Source organism: Phacochoerus africanus, chromosome 11 (assembly GCF_016906955.1).
Source record: "Phacochoerus africanus isolate WHEZ1 chromosome 11, ROS_Pafr_v1, whole genome shotgun sequence".
In the NCBI taxonomy this organism is placed as follows: domain Eukaryota; kingdom Metazoa; phylum Chordata; class Mammalia; order Artiodactyla; family Suidae; genus Phacochoerus; species Phacochoerus africanus.
In genome coordinates this window covers 1186064-1207952 of record NC_062554.1, presented here as the reverse complement: position 1 = coordinate 1207952, position 21889 = coordinate 1186064, and positions in this window count along the sequence as shown.

The window sequence follows — 21889 nt, the reverse complement described above, 5'->3', positions numbered from 1 at the left end:
AAGGTACCAGTCGTGGCCCCAGTCACCTCAGAGGGCACCACAGAGGAGGGCACTGCAACCAAACACCACATGTTGTTGCTGTCACTCCCCTGGGAACTCACACACCCTGCTGCTGCCACTGCCAATTGCTCTGGGCACCCTGTAAATCTGCCTAGGCTCACTACCACTTCCCAGGGCCCTGCAACTAGGAGTAGCCTGTGCCTCCTTCCTGCAGGTCCTTGGGTCCTTGCTGCTGTCTCGAGCCCAGCAACCAGGCACTGACTACTAGCCCTACCCATTGCCACCTTCTCCCTGGAAACACACTCAGCACCCTGGAGATAACAGCCTGCTCACAATGAAGAAACAGCAAATAAACTCCTATGCCAAAAACAAACAGTAACCCCCCACAAAATACAAAGGGGGTGCTCTTGCATAGAAATAGCCCTCCGAGACCACAGTAGTTGGTTTCCCTAACCTCACAGAAAAAGAAAAACATAAGCCAAATGAAGCAGCTCAGAAACCATTCCCAGTTAACGGAACAGGACAATTCCCCTGAAGCAGCCAACAATGAAACCAGACCTCTGCAGTCTGACAGACACTGAGTCCAAAGGGAGACAGCGAAAACACTGAAGGAATTAAGGGAGAATATGAAGGAATTAAGGGTGGATATCGACAGTGATGCAGATTCCTTTCAGAAAGGAACTAGAAAATATAAGGAGGAACATAGAAAAATTAGAAAATTCATTTGCAGAGACGCAAACTGGGCCAAAGGCACTAAAGAGCAGGATGAAGAATGCAGAGGAAGGAATTAGTGACATGGAAGATAGAATAATGGAAATCACTCAGCCAGGACAGCAGACAGAAAACCAAATGAAAAAACATGAAAGCAATATAAGAGACCTACGGGATAATAGAAAGCAGGCCAATCTACACATAATAGGGATTCCAGAAGGAGAAGAAAAAGAAAAGTGGATTAAAAATATATTTGAAGAAATTTAGTCTGAAAACTTTCCAAATCCAGAGGAAACAGCTATCAAGATATAGGAAGCACAGAGGGCCCCCAACAAGTTGAACCTAAACTGGCCCACCAGGACATATTATAATAAAAAAGGCAAAGTTAAAGAGAAAGAGGATTCTAAAGGCAGCATGAAAAAAACAGAGCATCAATAATAAGTGAACCCCCATAAGGCTATCAGCTGATTTCTCTACAGAAACACTACAGGCCAGAAGAGAGCAGCAAGATATATTCAAAGTTCTAAAAGGAAAAAATTTGCAGCCTAGAATACTCTATCCAGCAAGAATATCATTTAAGATAGGATAAATAAAGAATTTCTCCAACAACAACAAAAAAAGCTAAAAGAGTACAGCAATACTAAACCCATTCTGAAAGAAATACTGAATGGGCTACTCAAAAAAGAAGTAAGAAGAAATAGGATAGAGGAAAAATCACAGCTGGAAAGCAACCACTTAAATAAGCCAGTAAACAGATCTAAAATGGAAAAAAAAAAACCTATTGTAAAAGTAACAATAAACACAAGGAACAGCAAAAGCACAAACATAAGGATGTTAAAAAAGGACTTCAAAATCATAGACTGTGGGGAAGGAAAGTAAGAAAATCTAGACTCTTTTTTTTTTTTTTTTAAGAATGTGTCTGCGCCTATACGACTATTAGGCTAAAGCCAGCAGATATAGGAAGGAGATAACATACTGGAAAAACAGGGCAACCACAAATCAAAGCCAAACATTACATTCACAAAAACTAAAAAGAAAAGTATACAAGTATAAAATAAAAGGAAACCATCCAACCATTAAAAAGAAGAGAACAAAGAAGAAACATAGAATCAACTGGAAAACAAGGTTTAAAATGGCAATAAATATTTTTCAATAATTGCTTTAAATGTCAGAGGAATGAATGCTCCAATCAAAAGACACAGAGTGACAGACTGGATAAAAAAGCAAAAGCCTACAATACGCTGTCTACAGAGACCCACCTTATAAATTGAAAGTGAAGGGATGGGAAAAGATATTTCATGCCATTGGAACAGAGAGGAGAGCAGGAGTTGCAATACTCATATCAGATGAAATAGACTTTCAAATGGAGGCCATAAAGAAAGACAAAGGACACTATTTAATGGTTAAAGGATCCATTCAAGAAGAGGACATTATAATCACCAATATATATGCCTCTAATATAGGAGTACCCAGATACATACAACAAATAAGAACAGACATAAAAGGAGAAGCTGATGGGATTACAATAAGAGTAGGAGACTTTAACACCCAAGTCACATCAATGGACAGATCCTCTAGACAGAAAATCAATAAGGCAACAGAGATCCTAAATGACAATAGAAGAGTTATACTTCATTGACCTTTTCAGGACATTACATCCAAAAAAAAAAAATCAGAATATACATTCTTTTCAAGTGCACATGGAACATTCTCAAGGATTGACTACATACTAGGGCACAAAACTAAGCTCAAAAAATTTAAGAGTATAGAAATCTTCTCTGACCACAATGGCATGAAACTAGAAATCAACCACAGGAAAAGAAATGAGAAAACACTTACTACATGGAGACTAAACATGCTACTAAAAAACCAATGGGTCAATGAGGAATTCTAAAAGGAAATTAAAAAAAATACCTCAAGACAAATGATAACGAAGACAGAAACATTCAAAATCTATGAGCTGCCACAAAAGCAGGGCTCAGAGGGAAATTCATAGTGATAAAAGCTTTCCTCAAAAAATAAGAAAAATCTGGAGTTCCCATCACAGTGCAATGGAAATGAATCCAACTAGGAACCATGAGGTCGTGGGTTCGATCCCTGGGCTCACTCAGTGGGTTAAGGACCTAGTGTTGCTGTGAGCTGTGGTGTAGGTTGCAGACGCAGCTCGGATCTGGCACTGCTGTGACTCTGGTGTAGGCCAGCAGCTGCAGCTCTGATTAGACCCTTAGCCTGGGAACCTCCATATGCCCTGGCAAAAAGAAGAAAAATCTCAACTCGACACCTTAACCCACCACCTAAATGAATTAGAAAAAGAAGTACAAACAAAATCTAGAGTCAGAAGAAAAAAAGGACATCATAAAGATCAGAGAGGAAATCAATAAAATAGAGATTCAAAAAAACAATAGAAAAAAATCAATAAAACCAAGAGCTGGTTCTTTGAAAGGGTAAACAAAATTGACAAACATCTGGCCACTCACCAAGAAGAGGAGAGAAAGAAGTCAGAGAAACAAAATAAGAAATGAAAAAGGAGAAACCTCAACGGATCTTCCAGAAATTAAAAAAAAAAAAAATAGAGAATACTATGAACAACTATGCCAACAAATTCGACACCTAGAAGAAATGGACAACTTTCTAGAGACTTATAGCCCACTAAAACTGAGTCAAAAAGACATAGATCAACAGATCAGAAATGAAATGAAATTGAATATGTAACAAAAACACTCCCCAAAACTAAAGTCCAGGACCAGATGGTTTCACAGGAGAATTCTACCAAACATACAAAGAAGAACTTATACCTATCCTCCTTAAACTTTTCCAAAATGTTGAATAAGAAGGAGCACTCTCAAAGACATTCTATGAAGCCACCCTCACCCTAATACCAAAACCAGACAAAGGCACTACCAAAAAAGAAAATTATAGACCAATATTTTTGATGAATATACACGCAAAAATTCTCAACAAAATTTTAGCAAATAGAATCCAATTACATATAACAGAGATCATACACCACGACCAAGCAGAATTCATCCCAGGTTCACTAGGATGGTTCAACATACGCAAATCAATCAATGTTATACACCACATTAACAGAAGAAAAGTCAAAAACCACAAAATCATCTCAATAGATTCAGAAAAAGCATTTGACAAAGTCTAATATCCATTCTTGATTAAAAACTCTTACCAAAATGGGTATAGAGGGACCATACCTTAACATAATAAAAGCCATTTATGACAAACCCATAGCAAATATAATACTCAATGGAGAAAAGCTGAAAGCTTTCCTGGTAAAATGTGGAACAAGACAAGTATGTCCACTCTCACCACTGTTATTCAACATAGTACTGGAAGTCCTAGCCACAGCAATCAGACTAACAAAAGAAATAAAAGGCATCCAAATTGGAAGAGAAGAGGTGAAATTGTCACTGTATGCAGATGACATGTTACTATATATAGAAAACCCTACGGACTCCACACAAAAACTACTGGAATGGATCAACAAATTCAGCAAAGTAGCAGGATACAAGATTAACATTCAGAAATTGGTTGCATTTCTGTATACTAACAATGAAATATTAGAAAAGGAATACAAAAATACAATACCTTTTAAAATTTCCCCCCAAAAAATCAAGTACCTGGGAATACACCTCACCAAGAAGGTAAAAGACTTATATGCTGAGAACCATAAACATTAATCAAAGAAATTAAAGAAGATGTAAAGAAATGGAAAGATATTCCATGCTCCTGGGTTGGAAAAATTAATATTGTAAAAAGGGCCATACTACCCAAAGCAATCTACAGATTCAATGCAATCCCCATCAAATTACCCATGACATTTTTCACAGAACTAGAACAAACAATCCAAAAATTTCTATGGAACCATTGCTAACGCCATCCTGAGGAACAAAAACCAAGTAGGAGACATAACTCTCCCAGACTTCAGGCAATGTGACAAAGCCATGGTAAACAAGACAGTGTAGTAGTGGCACCAAAACAGACAGACAGACCCATGGAACACAGTAGAGAGCCCAGAAATAAACCCAGACACCTACGGTCAATTAATTTTTGACAAAGGAGGCAAGAATATAAAATGAGAAAAAGACAGTCTTTTCAGTACGTGGTACTGGGAAACCTGGACAGCTGCATGTAAATCAATGAAACTGGAACACGCCCTTACACCATGCACGAAAATAAACTCAAAATGGCTTAAAGACTTACATGTAAGATAAGACACCATCAAACTCCTAGGAGAGAACACAGGCAAAACATTCTCTGACATCAACTGTACAAATGTTTTCTTGGGTCAGTCTCCCAAGGCAACAGAAATAAAATCAAAAATAAGCCAATGGGACCTCATCAAACTGCCAAGATTTTGTACAGCAAAGGAAACCAAGAAGACAACCTAGGGAATGGGAGAAAATAGTTTCAAGCAACACAACTGACGAGGGCTTAACCTCGAATATATACAAACAACTCTTACAACTCAATGTAAAAAACCAACAACCCAATTGAAAAATGGGCAAAGGACCCGAGCAGACATTTCTCCAAAGAAGATATACAGATGGCCAACAAGCACATGAAAAAACGCTCAACATCACTGATTATTAGAGAAAGGCAAATCAAAACTACTATGAGCTACCACTTCATACCAGTCAGAATGGCCATCATTAACAAGTCAACAAATAACAAACGCTGGAGGGGGTGTGAAGAAAAGGATACCCTCCTATACCATTGGTGGGAATGTAAACTGGTACAACCACTGTGGAAAACAGGATGGAGGTACCTTAGAAAACTATATATAGAGCCACCATATGACCCAGCAATCCCACTACTGGGCATACATCCAGACAAAACTTTCATTTAAAAAGACACATGCACCTGTATATTCATTGCAGCACTATTCACAATAGCCAAGACATGGAAATAACCCAAATGTCCATCGACAGATGAATGGATTAAGAAGATGTGGTGTATATATACACAATGGAATACTACTCAGCCATAAAAAGAACAAAATAGTGCCATTTCAGCAACATGGATGGAACTAGAGACTCTCATACTAAGTGAAGCAAGTCAAAAAGAAAAGGACAAATACCATATGATATCACTTATAGCTGGAATCTAATATCCAGCACAAATGAACATCTCCACAGAAAAGAAATTCATGGATCTGGAAAACAGACTTGTGGTTGCCAAGCGGGAAGGGGGAGAGAGTGGGGTGGACTGGGAGTCTGGGGTTAATAGACCCAAACTATTGCATCTGGAGTGGATCAGCAATGAGATCCTGCTGTATAGCACTGGGAACTCTATGCAGTCACTAGTGATGGAACATGACAGAGGATAACATAGAAAAAGAATCCAGCTCATATATACAGCTGGGTCACTTTGCAGTACAGCAGAATCTGACAGAAAACTGTAAACCAACTACTACAAATAAAAAATCATAAAAAATTAAAAAATATCCTGTGATCAACCGTAATGGAAAAATAATGTATATATATTCTTTTTCCATATGTCTGAGTCACTTTGCTCTAGAGCAGAAATGAACACATCATTGTAAATCAGCGATACTTCAATAAAATTTAAAAGGAAAAAATTATGTTTTATAACTGCAGGGGTATAAAGACACGTTATTGTTATACATTAAGGCCTTTTCCACCTAAGAATTCTTTTCCCATTCTGATTTTAAGAGAAATGAAAGCATTTTAGTCATGGGGCTGCTGCTTTCTGTTTTCCATCACACTTAACAGTTTTTAATTGTATCAAGCATCACAGAAGTAAAATGCTGCCATTTTCAGAAAAATTGCCAGCAGATGTGTCTGCATTCTAGGCAGGGTGGAAGACTTGATCTCGACAGAGGGAAGATGCTTTCACGAATCTTCATGTTAGGCAAAATCAAGGCCCAGAGGGTCGCAGGGGACTGAACAGAGACAACAACCAGGAGGAAGGGGCTTTGGGGAAGAAGTTGAAGCGGCGTTTTCCTCCAAGGCGAGGCACTAATCTCACTAATGAGGCTGTCACCCTCCTGGCTTAACCCCCTCCCAAAGTCTCCCTTCAAATTCCATCATCTTGGAAATAGGTTTCAAATGCAGATTTCAGGGAGACACGCTCAGTGCTCAGTCCGCAGCAGCAACTTCCCACCTCTCATCCCCGGCTTGTTACTTCCGACTCTCTCCTGCCCCCCCCCCCCTCTAGAGCATAAGCCTCAGGTGGGCGGGGAGCTTGCTCACTTTCACATCCTTCTGTGCCTGGAACAGAGCCTGGCAAACGTCAGTCATCTTTGGATGAATGAATGGAGGTGATAATATCTAGATCCTACAGACAAGGTGCTTTGGAAAAACTCCCAAACTGGCTGGAAACGAAATTTACATGCACATTACCCCCCAGCTGAGAACACAATTGGGTAAATGAAGTGGGAACCGGTTTGCCCTGAATGATGGATCATCCACATTCACAGGTTTGGCTTAGATGGTGTCTATTGTGTGGTGGCCGCCTGGTTTTTAAGTAGCGTTCCGCAGACACTCAGATGCTGCAGGGCTTCCTTCCATGTTTGTTCGTAATTTTATTTTCAAATGTATTTTTAACTACTTTGAGAATAAAACATACTCGAATGCAGCATGTACTAAATTTGAATATATTGACAATTTCTGATGTCTTAATGAGCACTGTCAGGTTAGCTCATTTTTTAAAAAGTACAGCCTAAGGAGAAAGATGCTTCATTCTTCTGCCATTTATATAAATATATTTGGATTTCTTATAAATGTGTTCATAAAAGATCATAAGTTTGGAGTTCTTCATTTGTGACACTTTATTCAATAAGGAATGCAAACAGATAACTTTGGTGATTCTCTATTGGAAAAACAACATTGTCTACTGTTCTCTTTCAAGCTTCTAAAACAGGTTAATTGAAGATTATCCTGCGGTTGCAAGGAGAACTTAAAATGTTACCGTTTTCACTACAGTCCTCTAGCTTCAGAATGCTCTCAGAACTATGCGATCAAAACAAAAGGCAGAAATAAATTGGGTGCCCAAGTGCTAAGAAGCAGAAACTCTCAAGAGTCCCTGCTTTCAATAGTCTTTGAAATTATTTAGGAGGTCTTCTTTTAATTTTGTCTTCATTGTGAAACTGATGCTTCGATGATGTGAATGAATAAAGCAGTGTCCCCATAGGATGCATTCTCAGGTTGTCATAAAGTCTTGGCCGCTACAGACCGTCACTCTCTGCCCCCCTTCCCCAGGTTGGTACAGCTGGTTATTCATATCCAGGCTTCAAATATGGAGAGCTGAAAAGCTGAGGGTGTTTTTAAGTTTTAAAACGACAAAGGTAAAATTCACTTTTTTTTCCCTATGAGTTTTTATAGGTACGCAGACTCTTATAAACACCACCTCAGGACACAGAAGAATTTCACCATCCCAGAGAATTCCCACATTGTCTGTAGGCAAGCCCCCCACCCCTCCCCCGGGCAAGTACTCATCTGTTTTGTTCCTATATTTTTGCTGTTTCCAGCGTGTCTGATAAATGGAATCATACCCTGTGTAATCTATTGAGACTGAGTTCGCTCACTTAACAAAATGCACCTGCAAGTCAATAGTGCGTCACTTTGTATTGCTGAGAGGTATTCCATGGTGTGGACAGAGTACAATGTATCGACTCACCCATCAGAGGGCACTTGAGCTGTTTTCAGTTTTTGGTGATAAAGAAATATTGCTATAAACATCTGTGTACGAGTTTCTGTGGGAACCTGGTTTTCATTTCTCCAGGATAAATACAAACAAGTGCGATTCCATAGGTCACTGTTTTTCTCTTTTTAAGCAACTGCTACACTGTGTCTTCCAGACGGCTGTATTATTTTGCTTTTCTACCCGGAGTGTATGAGAGCTCCCGCTGCTCCACATCCTCCACGGCACATGGTGTTGTCAGTTTTGTTTTTTGGGTTTTTTTTTTTTCCTTTTTAGGGCTGCACCTGGGCATATGGAATGTCCCAGACTAGGGGTCAAATCAGAGCTTCAGCTGCCAGCCTCCCCCACAGCTTGCAGCAACGCGGGATCCTTTAACCCACAGAGAGAGGCCAGGGATCAAACCACATCCTTATGGAAACTAGTTTGGATTCTTAACCTTCTGAGCCACCACAGGAACTCCTGTTTAATTTTATCCATTCTAATATGTATATACCAGAATGTCATGGTATTTTTAATTTATATTTACCTAATAATTAGTGAGCATTTTTTCAAGTGCTTCTTTGGCAAAGTGTCTATTTAAAACTTAAACAGTTGGGTTGTTTTCTTGGTGTTTTTCAGAATTATTTGCACATCTTAGGTTCAAGTCATTTGTCTGGTATACGATTTGCAAATAGTTTCTTCCAATCTGTGGCTGGCATTTTTTTTTTCTTAACAGTATCCTTCACAGAGCAAAAGTTTCTAATTTTGATGAAGTCCAAATTACCAAGTATTTTCTCTTAGGAACTGTGCCTTTGATGTCGTTTCTAGGAACTCTCTGCCTAACCCAAGGTCAAGATGATTTTCTCCAATTTCCTTCTGTGAGTTTTACATTTAGGTCTACGATCCATTTCGAGTTAATTTTTTCTATGGTTGCTTTTAATTCTTGACATTTCAAAATGATTGGTTGTTTTAATTGCTTGATTTCCCTTTTTTAAAAAGATAGTGGTTTTGTTTTTATAAAACTAATACATCCATTTTAAGGAACAAAACAGGAAACAAAGAAGAAAGCTAATACCACTGCAAACCCTGCTGCCTGGAAACAACTAGATTTTTGTCAAAGGGGAGATTGTGCCTTGTTTTGCAGGCTGACTTTTTAGGCTTTCCTATGAGGCTTCAGGGTTGCATGCTCTAGAAAGCTTTCCTCACTGCAAGAGTGTGAAAAGCATCCATCAGTATCTTTTCTTGGTTCTTTTATGATTCTGTGCTCCATGGTTGCATTAGATCCCATCTGGAATTTACTTTGCTAAATGAGTGAGGCAGGAATCCTCCTGCCTCTCCCCATCCTCCTCCCCCCTCCCACTCCCAGAAAAGTGCACTTTTATTGAATAATGCAATCTTTTAGTCACTGACGACATCTGTCTTTCTGTTTCTCTCTGGAATCCCCATTCTATGCCAATGATTATCTATGGTGTCGGTAGTGTACTGTTTTATTTAGAAACACAGCTTTATACTACATTTTATTATCTGGTAGAGCTGATTTATATCATTTCTCTTCTTATCCAGAATTTTGCTACCTATTCTTACAAATACAGCTTTCCAGATTAACGTTAGAATCACTTTCTCACCGGATTGGTGGGACTGCTGTACCACAATCAGTGAGTGTATTGATCCATTTATTGATGAGTACCATCTGCATAAAATTTTCCCAGCCAAACACCAGCTGCATCTTCATTTTTTTCTAGCTTTTAACTTCTCAGGAGAATTTACAAGTTCTGAATGCTTTCTTTTAAACATATTTGTTTTTTATTGCTATTTAAATGTGACCATTTTCCCTATATTATTCTGTAGCTAGTTATTTTTCATATAGAAAAATCTTATATATCAATTTTTTCTTTTTTGAAATTTCATTTTACTTTTTATTTTTTAAATTTCCCATTATAGTTGATTTACAGTGTTCTGTCAATCTCTGCGGTACAGCAAAGTGACCCAGCCACTTTTTCTCACATTACGTCCCATCATGTTCCATCAAAGTGACTAGATATAGTTCCTTGCGCTCTACAGCAGGATCTCATTGCTTATCCATTTCATCAATTAACCCCAAACTCCCAGTCCATCCCACTCCCTCCCCCTTCCCGTCCCCCCTTGGCAACCACAAGTCTTCTCCAAGTCCATGAGTTTCTTTTCTGCAGAAAATTCATTTGTGCCGCATATTAGACTCTAGATATAAGTGATATCATATGGTATTTGTCTTTCTCTTTCTGACTTATTTCACTTAGTATGAGAGTCTCTAGTTCCGTCCAAGTTGCTGAAAATGGGATTAGTCTGTTCTTTTTAATGGCAGAGTAGTATTCTATGGAGTATATGTACCACATCTTCTTAATCCATTCATCCGTCGATGGACATTTGGGTTGTTTTCATGTCTTGGCTATTGTGAATAGTGCTGCAATGAACGTGCAGGTACATGTGTCTTTTTTTGAATGAAAGTTTTGTCTGGATAGATCCCAGGAGTGGGATTGCTGGATGCTATGATAGTTCCATACTTAGTTTTCTGAGGCACCCCCATCCTGTTCTCCACAGGGGTCGTACCAGTTTACATTCCCACCAACAGTGTAGGAGGTTCCCTTTTCTCCACACCCCCTCCAGCGCTGGTTATTTAGAGACCTATTCATGGTAGCCGTTCTGACGGGTGTGAGGCGGTACCTCACCATAGTTTTGATTTGCGTTTCTCTCATAAGCAGTGATGTTGAGCATTATGTCCATTTTCTAATTGTCATTTGCCACTTGCTGTGTCCATGGAACTGTTTGGATTTTTTGTATTTAAAAATAATCATAATTTTACTTCTTTCCAATTTTATTTTGAATTTATTTCTCTTGGCTATTCATACTGGTCAGTAGCTGCACAACAACATTAAATAATCGTAGTATTAAGAGTATATTCTGATCTTATTTTTGATGTTGGTAGAAATTATTCTACTGTTGAAACATCAGGCAACATTAAGAATAATGTTAACTTTCAGTTTGAGTACATACATCCAGGTACATTACTATGGTAAACTAAATTTCCTAATTTAAAATCACCCTCGCATTTCTGCTCATGAATTTCGCTTAGTAATTATGTAATATCTAAAGATATCCTGCTAAGTTCCACTTGCTAATATTTTATTTAAGACTTTTGCTTTGTTATTCAAAAGTGGGATTAATCTGTAGTGGTTTTGGTGCCTTGTCCAGTTTTGCTGTCAGTATTTTATTAGCTTTGTTACAAATAACCTGGAGATTTCCTTTCATTTTTGGCCACTGGAACAGTTCAACTCCAGAATTATTTGTCCCCCAGCTATCAGAAAAATTCACTTGTGAAACTGTGTATGTGCATGTGTGTGTGTGTATATATATATATACACATCTTTACTCAATTTTCATGACATTTTCTAGAAAAAAGTTCACAGTTTAAAAAATATATTAGTATATAAATGTTAATTTTAAAAATTATAATTATTTTAACTTTCTACATATTTGTGGTTAGTTCCCTGTTTTGTGTACTTGTGCTTTTAAACTCTTATTAATTATTTTATTTTAGTCTTTTCACCAATTGGGTATTTAATTAATAAATTGTTCTTAATGAGGAGTTCCTGCTGTGGTGCAGTGGGTTAAGAATCCTACTGCAGCAGCTCAGGTCACTGCACAGGCGTGGGTTCCATCCCCAGCCTGGCAGAGTGGGTTAAAGGATCCAGCATTGCCACAGCTGTGGCATAGGTCACAGCTTGGCTCAGATTCAATCCTTTGCCTGGGTATTTCCACATGCTGTGGGTTCAGTCATTAAAAAAAAAAAAAATCTTCTCCATGGATTAATTTTTATTTATATTACTAATTTCTTCTTGCTATTTTTCTTAGGATGAGTTTTTCCTAGTTTCTTGTGTTGGATGCTGAAGGCCTTTAGTTGTTTCTTGTCTAGTGTTTACTGTGTAGTTGAAATAGTGCTCACTGGATACATATGTGCTCTTCCCCTACCTGTCACAGTGTCCCCTGAAGTCTGGTTTCAGCCATATGACTGGCTCTAGCCAATGGACTGGGAGCAGAAGTGATTGTCCAAGTATATTTTGTCTGGACTGAGATAATTTAGAGCCAGTATGTTTTCTCCCTTCTCTTCCTTTTGCTATTACCCCAGTCTTGCAGGAGGTAGATTCTAGATGGTCTAGTTATAGGGCAAAAGATCCTGCAAAAGCCTGCATCCTTAAGTGACTGAAATAGGTATGCAGCGTCAACAAGAAATAACCTTTATTGTGTCAGATAACCTTTATTTAAATCACTCAGTTTAAATAAAGGTTATTTAAAAAGGGGTTTGTCTTTTGTGCTGGCTCTTAGTTACTTATCTTGTCTAACGATGTATGTGAGGCTATGACTCTTCCTCTGAGTATAGCTTTAGACATATTCAAAATTTTGCTATGCAATTAAAATAACTTTTTTTTCCTGCTCAGAGATATAGAACACTTCCCATTTGTTTAGTCTCACAGCTGCAGGACACATCTGCCCAACCTCGTTGTCCAAATGCCAGTCTAGCCAAAACTCCAGGCCCTCCTGCTCCACTTGAGCCAGTCTATAAATGCCACCTGTGACTGCCCATCAGGCACCTCCTGGGCCTGCTGCTTCTGCTCCTGACCAACTTCTGCTTGAACACCATGCCCTGCCAGGTTACCCGTTCTCGGCTCCATCTCTTCTTTACAAATATGTTTCCCCTCCTTTGGTCTTGGCATCTGCAATCCATCTCTCTGCCGGCCTGAGGCTTTCCTAGAGGCTAGCCTGTTTTTGGCCCACTCCTTCAGATGGCTTCAGGTGGCTGCTGCCCCAACCCAGCCCTGCCTAGCCAGCTGCAGAAGGAGGTGTGGTGGAAATGCCATCCTCGGGATTCCCCGTAGACCGCCGACCGCTCTCATTCCTCCTCCTCCTCCTCATGCCCTCTCTGTTGGGAGGATGCTGCCCTCAGTGGGTGCTTGTGGAGGTCTAGGTGGTCTCAGCCCTCAGCCTGGGCTTTCTGCAGCCTCGCCAGGAGCCCCCGAGGGGGATGGAGATACAGTGCTACAGCTGCCACCGTTTTCACGGCTTTTTCAACAATCTGTATTCTTGGGCCTTTTCCTTAAGAGGGAGTGTGGGAATACATATGATTTATAATGTAAACAATATACACTGACAGGATGTGAATGAATAAAAGATGAATAAATATAAGTGCAGGAATAAATAAGCCTCCTATCTTGGCCTTGCTCTGAGCAGTGGGGGAAACGGCAGCAACTGGCAGCAGGACAGGGCAGCCGGTGGCTGCTGCCTCAGCCTTCTTCCCACCCACCTCCTCCCGGGAGCCCGCCTGTCTTCAAGCAGACCCTCCATCAGGAGCTGAGCTCTTCAAATGGGGGCACAGAAAAAGCCCAGCACGGATGCCAGCTAGCGCGGTAGGCGGGAGCAGGTCGGCTCCCCTCCCTCCTGCTGCTCCAGGCCTTGGTTTCCTCATTCAAATGTGAAACCATCAGACGAGGTGTCAGCTGGGCCCTTCGAGAATGTGCTTTAAAGTTCCTCCTATCGCAAAGGTCAACGTGATGCACCTCTTTCCTGGCCTCACCTCAGTTTCCCCATCCATAAAGTGGGGTGCAGTGGAGCTCTCAGAGGGCTCCTCCCGCCCCCATGCTCTGCCACGTGGCCCTGACTCCCCTGAGCTCCTGGCAGGTCTCGTGAGCAGGGGCACTCCCTCCCCCACCCCTCCTGGCTCCCGTGCAACTAGTTCGGGAACAGACCGGGACCCTGGGCGGGCAGCTTCCCCTTCAACCTACAACAAGTCGAGCCCCGAGGCCGGCTCTCCCTGGCCTGGCCTGGCAGGGAGGACAGGCGTATCATCTGCCCGAGGGGCCGCGCACCTCCGTGCTCCTGCTGGGGGCCGCCCCTCTCTGCTCGGGGCTGCAGCACTCTCAGGGAGCAAGGACACAAGGTAGGGAGCTGGGGAGAGTAACGCGGGACACAGCGGGGAGGGGACCCAGAGCAGGTGTGAGAGCTTGAGAGGTCAGAGGAGGCAGGCTAGGAGGCAAGGAGGGAGCCTGGGACCTTCCGGCCAGGATTCGCAGGAGACGGGCCTTTCCTAGGCTGGGACTTGTGGCTTGGACCCAAACGACGGCAGCCCCTGGATGGCTCCTCCATCTTCCCAGCAGATGGCAGTGTACGTATGGGAACCAAGGCAACAGTTTCCGGATCACCAGCTGACAATTCTGCAGGCTGGAGGGCAAAGAGGACCACTGCCCCTCTTGTCAAACAGCCGGACGGCCAGAGAAGGGGTCCTCCAGCCGGCCCAAGAGTCACCAAGCGCCCTGGGGAGCTGCTAGGGGGAGCTGTCCAGGGATGCTGGGCTCAGTGATGGCAGGTCCCTTCTCTCTCCCAGGGCTCAGACCCGCCTGAGCTGCCCAGCGCTTAGCTTACTTGGGCCTGGGTCAGGACTGGCCTCTGGGCACCTCTCTCTGGGGAGCCTGCCTTTGCGTAGCCAGCTCTGTGGCTGCAGCTCGGCCCAACTCTCAGGCTAAAGCCGCTTCTAGGTCGCTCTCCTGTCCATCCAGTCCAGCCTGTCCCCGAGCCCGGCAGCACAGGAGGGCCTTGAGCCTGTCCTCCCGGGCTCCTGCACACAACTCTGTGTGTCCCCCACAGTGCCCTAAATAAGGGGGCCCAGAGAAGGAGACTGCCAGCTCCTGTGGTCCTGCCCCTGGAGCCCAGAAGGAGCTCCCAAGCCCAGCCACAGAGAAAGAAGGTACAGATGAGCAGTGATGGGGTCCGCCTGGCCTTGGTGTGGCAGGAGCAGAGCATCCTGAGTAGGGAGGCAAGTAACCAGGAAACCTCTGTCTGCCAGCAACCCAAGGACCGGGCCCAACAGGTGCAAGGTGTTGGGAGCCTGGGCTAGGGGGTCCAGATTCTCCACGGCCGGTGCTCATACTCCTCGCTGCAAGGCCCCGTCACTAGCCCCATGTGTTTGCCTCTCCTCTCCCACAGCTCCTGCAGGCCTGCTGCCTTTCCAGCTCATTTTTACTCATACTTTCTCAATTGCTGCTTTGCCTTAACCCTCAACGGCCCTTCAGGATTCATGACCCCACACTCGATGGCAAGTCTCCCTGTACGCATCTTTTTATTTTCTCACTCCTGCTACTGATTTTCTCCATGTTTTATAATCCATATGTCCAAAAACAAGCATCTGATTTGCCATCTCCTGGTCAGATGCCAAAGTCTTGTCCAACTGGCTGTGTTGGGGGAATATGTAGCACAACCCCTGCTGCCTAGAGGGGGCGACATCAGACACCGAGGGGGCATGCTGGGGGTGAGGGGTGCCCCACACAAGGCTGCCCCAGCCCAGAGGAAGGCAGAAGGGGGTGCCTCCCGCTGAAGAGAAGGGGCTGTGTGATGAGTCAGATGCTTTGCTCAGCACATGATCTTTTTATTACTTAGGGCAATATATCTCTTATCTCTTCTCCATTCCACACTGTCTCAGCTAGCTTTTGCTGTGTAACAAACCAGTTCTCCCCGCTGTGAAGGTTTGTATTCCCTCTAAATTCGCGTGTTTAAGCCCAATGTGTTCAATGTAATGGCATTTGGAAGTAGGGCCTTTGGGAGGTAATTAGCACCTAATAAGAGTCACTTGATCTCTCTCTCTTTCTCTCTCACACCACACACACACACACACAAGGTTACAATAAGAAGGCAGCTGTCTGTAAATCAGAAAGATGTTTCTCATCAGGAACCAAATCAACCCTCTTGATCCTGGACTTCCCCACTTCCAGAACTGTGAGAATATGAGTTTGTTGTTTAAGCCGCCCAGTCTACAGCATTTTGTTACAGCAGCTCAAGCTAAGACATGCCTTGAAATTATTGACTTAAAATAGCAACCCCTTACAATTGCTCATGAGTCTGTGGGACGGCTGTGTGGTTCTGCTGATTTGAGACTGGCTTCATGGACCTTAGGCTAAGTTTTTCATGTGTCTGCCTCCAGCTAGCAGAGGGCCCAGGATGGCATAATTCACATAATTCACATGGCTGGTAGTTCTGCTCCTGGAAGTTGGCTGGCTGTCCATCAAGGGAACTGTGGCAACTGGGCTACTTGTCACTCGGCAGCTAGCAAAGAACTCTGGACTTGTTCATGTGGCTTCTCAAGGCTTCAAAAAATCAAGCGGAAGCATGCAAGACCTCTTAGGATTTAGGCTCAGAATTCGTAACAGGTCTCTTCTGCAATATTCTTTGGGTCAACAGGTCACAAGCCCACCCCAGATTCAAGGGTGAGGAAAAAGCCTCTGGAGGGGAGATGCTACAAGTCACATTTCAAAAAAGTAGAGGGAGAGTAATTTGCGGCCATTTTTGGAACCGACCACAACACCCCAACTCTGGCCATGAGGTTCCATTGCAGGCAGGGAGAGAGTGACCAGAGGGGGGACGTAAGCACAGCCCGAGGGAGCTCTTAGGGGCAGGAACACATGGGGCTGCTCCTAAGCCTTGTCAGCAGATCCAGGGTTTTATTTTTTTTTATTTTTTATATTTTTTTAAATTTTCCCACTGTACAGCAAGGGGGTCAGGTTATCCTTACATGTATACATTACAATTACATTTTTCCCCCAGCCGTTCTTCTGCTGCAACATGAGTATCTAGACAAAGTTCTCAATGCTATTCAGCAGGATCTCCTTGTAAATCTATTCTAAGTTGTGTCTGATAAGCCCAAGCTCCCAACCCCTCCCACTCCCTCCCCCTCCCATCAGGCAGCCACAAGTCTCTTCTCCAAGTCCATGATTTTCTTTTCTGAGGAGATGTTCATTTGTGCTGGATATTAGATTCCAGTTATAAGTGATATCATATGGTATTTGTCTTTGTCTTTCTGGCTCATTTCACTCAGGATGAGATTCTCTAGCTCCATCCATGTTACTGCAAATGGCATGATGTCATTCTTTTTTTATGGCTGAGTAGTATTCCATTGTGTATATATACCACATCTTCCGAATCCACTCATCTGTCGATGGACATTTGGGTTGTTTCCATGTCCTGGCTATTGTGAATAGTGCTGCAGTGAACATGCGGGTGCACGTGTCTCTTTTAAGTAGAGTTTTGTCCGGATAGATGCCCAAGAGTGGGATTGCGGGGTCATATGGAAGTTCTAGGTATAGATTTCTAAGGTATCTCCAAACTGTTCTCCATAGTGGCTGTACCAGTTTGCATTCCCACCAACAGTGCAGGAGGGTTCCCTTTTCTCCACAGCCCCTCCAGCACTTGTTATTTGTGGATTTATTAATGATGGCCATTCTGACTGGTGTGAGGTGATATCTCATGGTAGTTTTGATTTGCATTTCAGATCCAGGGTTTTAGATGCAGGCTCAACTGGATGTTGAGAACGGAAGGAAACCATGGAGCTTCTTTTTCACCAAGTGCATCACCCTCACTCTCACGGTTCGCACACATGAAACCATCACAGGTGTCAACAGCTCCCTGAAACGTAGGCCGCTTAGAACACACTCTTAGCCGCGGTGGGGGCGGGGTGCGAGGCGCTGCTATCTACGGGGGCTCACGCAACACGTGGCCTCTCGGTGTCTCCGCCTCCTTCCTCCACCTGCTCATCGCACTGTCCTCACCTCCACTTAGCCCTCCTTCCCGACAGGCACTCTCGACCTTGTCCTCACCCCAACTGCTTCACCTGTTGAAGCCTTATTCTCCAGCAGGTCCCTGCAACCCCACCATCATGTTTTGGGGGTATTCACACGTCCTTGTCCCTGCTTCTACTGTTTTGGTCCTTTTTTTATGCCCACATCTCTTCAAGTCCTTCTTTTCCTAGAAGTCTTCCAGCCTTCTCCCCATCCTTCCAGCAATCCATCACTTTTCCCACTGTCATGGCAACACACTCAACCCCCCTGACCTGTTTTCCCACTGTCCTTGTTGGGAACCTCCTTATCCTGGGCCAATCCAGGCACTCATCTTTCCTTCTCTTCATGCAGGGAGCTGAGTACTACTAGGGACAATCACCCAAATACAAGGACCAGAATCCCACAAACTCCAGGCTCTTTTCTGCCAGGCCATTAGCACGGCCCATCCATCCCTCTGTTGGTCTCCAGCATCTCTGTCTCCTGTTTGCACAGAAACTACTTCAGAATTTATTTCCTCTCCTTTAATTTTCCTTTACTCCACTCTTACCAGAAAACCCCAAGGAGTAGCAAACGTCCCACGGACACCCCTTTGGTGCCCTTCTCCATCCAGGACACGTTTCAGCCTCTCCAGTCGGTTGGCTCTGACTCGAACTAGTGCTCAGACTCCAGTACCAGTCTCCTTCCTCTCCCAGGGAGCCACTCTGAGGATATGTCCACAGTGGGTATCTGTTTGGGTTTAGCCTAGAGGGGACACAACATCTGGCTGACCCAGGGTCTGGGTGCCACGTGGGAGCTCCTAGCCAAGGCAGGACCTGGGCAAGCTGTATCACACCCCGTTTTAGGAACGATCAAAGTTCATGCCCTGGAAACACCCAGAACAAACTCAAAGTCCAAAAGGATGGTGGCCGGATCAGAGTCTGGGTTGTGGGGCAAGAGTTCAGAGTCGCAGGACATGGTGTCGCAAGGAAAGGCAGATGACGAAGGAACAGAGAAGAGTGGGTCTGGGCGATTGCCCCGAGCAGCCTTGGAACATCCAGATAACCCTTCCTGGCTTTGGGGCGCCATATGCCAAAGGGGTAGGGACCAGACTGACCAGAATGTTTGAGGAATGTCGGTGAGGTCACATCTTCCCTGGATTCTCCCAGAGGGAGCGAGGATATTCCCAAGGAGAAAGGAGGTGTCAGGCCCTCTTGCCTTTCTTCCTGGCCCATCCCTCTCGCTGACACATGTGCTGAGCTGACCGTGGCACCGACACTCTGCCTTCCCTCTCTGGGTTGCGACAGCTAGATGGAGGGTGGGAAGTGGCGGAGGACACAATCTGGGGATTGTGACAGGGGCCTTCCATGTCCAAAATGCCTTGCAGAAGGGCACGTGGCACACAGTAGGCTCTCAGTTAATATTTATTGAATGAGTGATAAATGACTCTGGACACTCATACAGGTCTGGGCATGTCTGGAAAAGGATTTGTCTATTTGTTGCTTTCTTCCACCAAGATAAGGCTTCACAGAGACTCGTGCTCTCTGTGTGGGTCTCAAAGGCCAGAGCTCTACCCAGTTCATACTACCCCTGACCAATCCTGGCAGAGCACAGGTCTCCTCTCTACTGCCCCATCCCAGGAGCTAGTGTGTTTTATGGGAGAAGTTCTGGACTCAGAACTAAACACTGGTGTTGTGGTCCCCTCACCATCACCAACTTGTTGTGTAAGCTTGAAGAGTCACCTACTTTTGAGGCCTCCATTTCCCCAGGAATACTTATTTCTGACCCTTATAGGGTCATTGCAAAATTAAACAAGCTAAGAATTAAAAGAGCTTTTACAGATTATAAACCATGGCACGTGGGGGCAGGACTCTGATGGTACGGATACTGGGTGTGGCATCCAAGATGAGATTAGGTCTTGGCCAGGCCAAATACACAAGCTCTTTGAGGATGTGTGGGTGGTTCCTCTTGCGAGTCCCCCAGGTGCTGAGTAAGTCACTGAACGGAACTGAATTCTTTCCTCAGAGGACCCTTAGCAGTGACCTAGATCTGGAGGTCCAGGGCCCAAGGAGGGCAAGGTCTGCATCACCTGCTCTTCTCCAGGAATTAGCTGCTCCTACTTTGGCACCTACCCACCCACCCCTCTGAGCCTCAAGGAAACAGGCTGGAATCAGATGTCTCCCTCTTCACAAAGTCCTTCCTCTGGACCTCATGGACTGCTGTTATCATCAACATGTGCAGTGAGGCTGGCGACCCAGAGGGAGGGCCATGCACAACACCTGCTAATCAATCACTCCCTCTCAAAACACTACTCAGTGTGAAACCAAAAGCAATAATATGCTAACTACTTCCACTTCTGGTTATCGGAAGCTATTTGCTTGGGTAGCTATGATTATCGTGCATCTATGTGTCATTTTACCGTTTTCAATTTCCTAGTTATGTTTGACCAAAAAAAAAAAATCAATAAATCCATAAGTTATAGTCCAACCCCACTGACTCATACCATGCCTGGGACTCCCTCTGGATCTGCTGGACCAATGCCCACATGTCTTCCCTCCCTCCACTGCGGGCCACTGCAGATGCCCAACTCAGACCATGGGCACTGTCACAGGGCAACGGTAAGAGAAGAAGCCGAGGTGCAGGTGGCTGTGAGGGATTCGATTTGACCCAAGTCCAAGGACAGACCTTGGGCTCAGAGATAAAGGACTCCAGTGCTCAGAAGGTGGTGGGTGTGGGCCAGGACTCTCTAGTGTTCGTGGACACTCTCCAGCCTCTTGCCGATGGTCTGGAGGGACTCCAGCCAGAGAGGCTCCACCTCTCCCAACCTAAGCACACGTCTCTTGGCAGGATGGTTCTGCTTATCTTCCCCCCCCCCCGCCCCCATTCCTCCAAAACGACGTCAGTCCTGGCACTCTGCCTTGATAGCTCCATAGCTTCCAGGTCTATGTCCTCCCCTGCACGCTATGCCAGCCACATCTGGCCCATATCTAACTCCGGGAATGAACCTGGTGTGGGGAGTGGCTCGGAGAAGAGAACGTGAGGCGACTGCTCAGGTGTTCAATGGCGCAGCGGTGCCCAACCAGCCCGCGCTGTGCCCCATCCTGATACTGGGGCCTCAGGCACCCCGTCATCAGTCCTGGATTTATTCATCCATGAACGTTACCTGAGCACACGATGTGTACCAGGTTCCGCTGGACCGCAGTCGTTGACTGAAACACGAAATACTTGTGGGAACACACAAAAGGAAAAGTACCAGAGCTGGAAGCCCATGGGGTCAGAGCTCTTGGTCTTCCAGTGGCACCTGGCCCCACTTACTAGCTCTGCAATTTGGGTGAATTAAGTTTCTCTGTGCCTCACTTTCCTAATATGGAAAGAGTAGCAGTGGGAAAGGCATGGTGAGGATTGAACAAGGTCCGAGGCTGAGCAATAGGAAACTGCCACCAACGAGCTGTTTTTGAATGACAAAAAATGCTGATGCCACATGGTTTTAACCTAACAAAGGGCTTAGCTTAGCACAGGGCTAGGTACAGAACAACTGCTCATCAAGTGGTGCCTTTGCTTCTCATCCTGATGGTACAAGCCCAGCAGTGATTTCTCTTTCCTCAGTGGTTTGTCTAGTGCTGATGTTTGTAGAAAAGCTCTTTCTAGCACCACCAGGAAGGTTTTGACTCAACGTTCACACACTCAGTGGATTGGTTTTACTCAAGACTGCAGACACTCACGTTAGAGCAGGTAGTGATTGCCACAGCTAAGGACGAGCCAAGGAGCTGCCTAATTGTGCCCAGGACTTGGCATTTCTACAGGTCTGATTCAAAGTGGTACATATCCATTAGTATAAAGTTAACTGCGAATGCTAATTAATTTTCTCACTTATTTTAACAGTTTCATTTCTAGGAAATCACGGTGGAATGGGA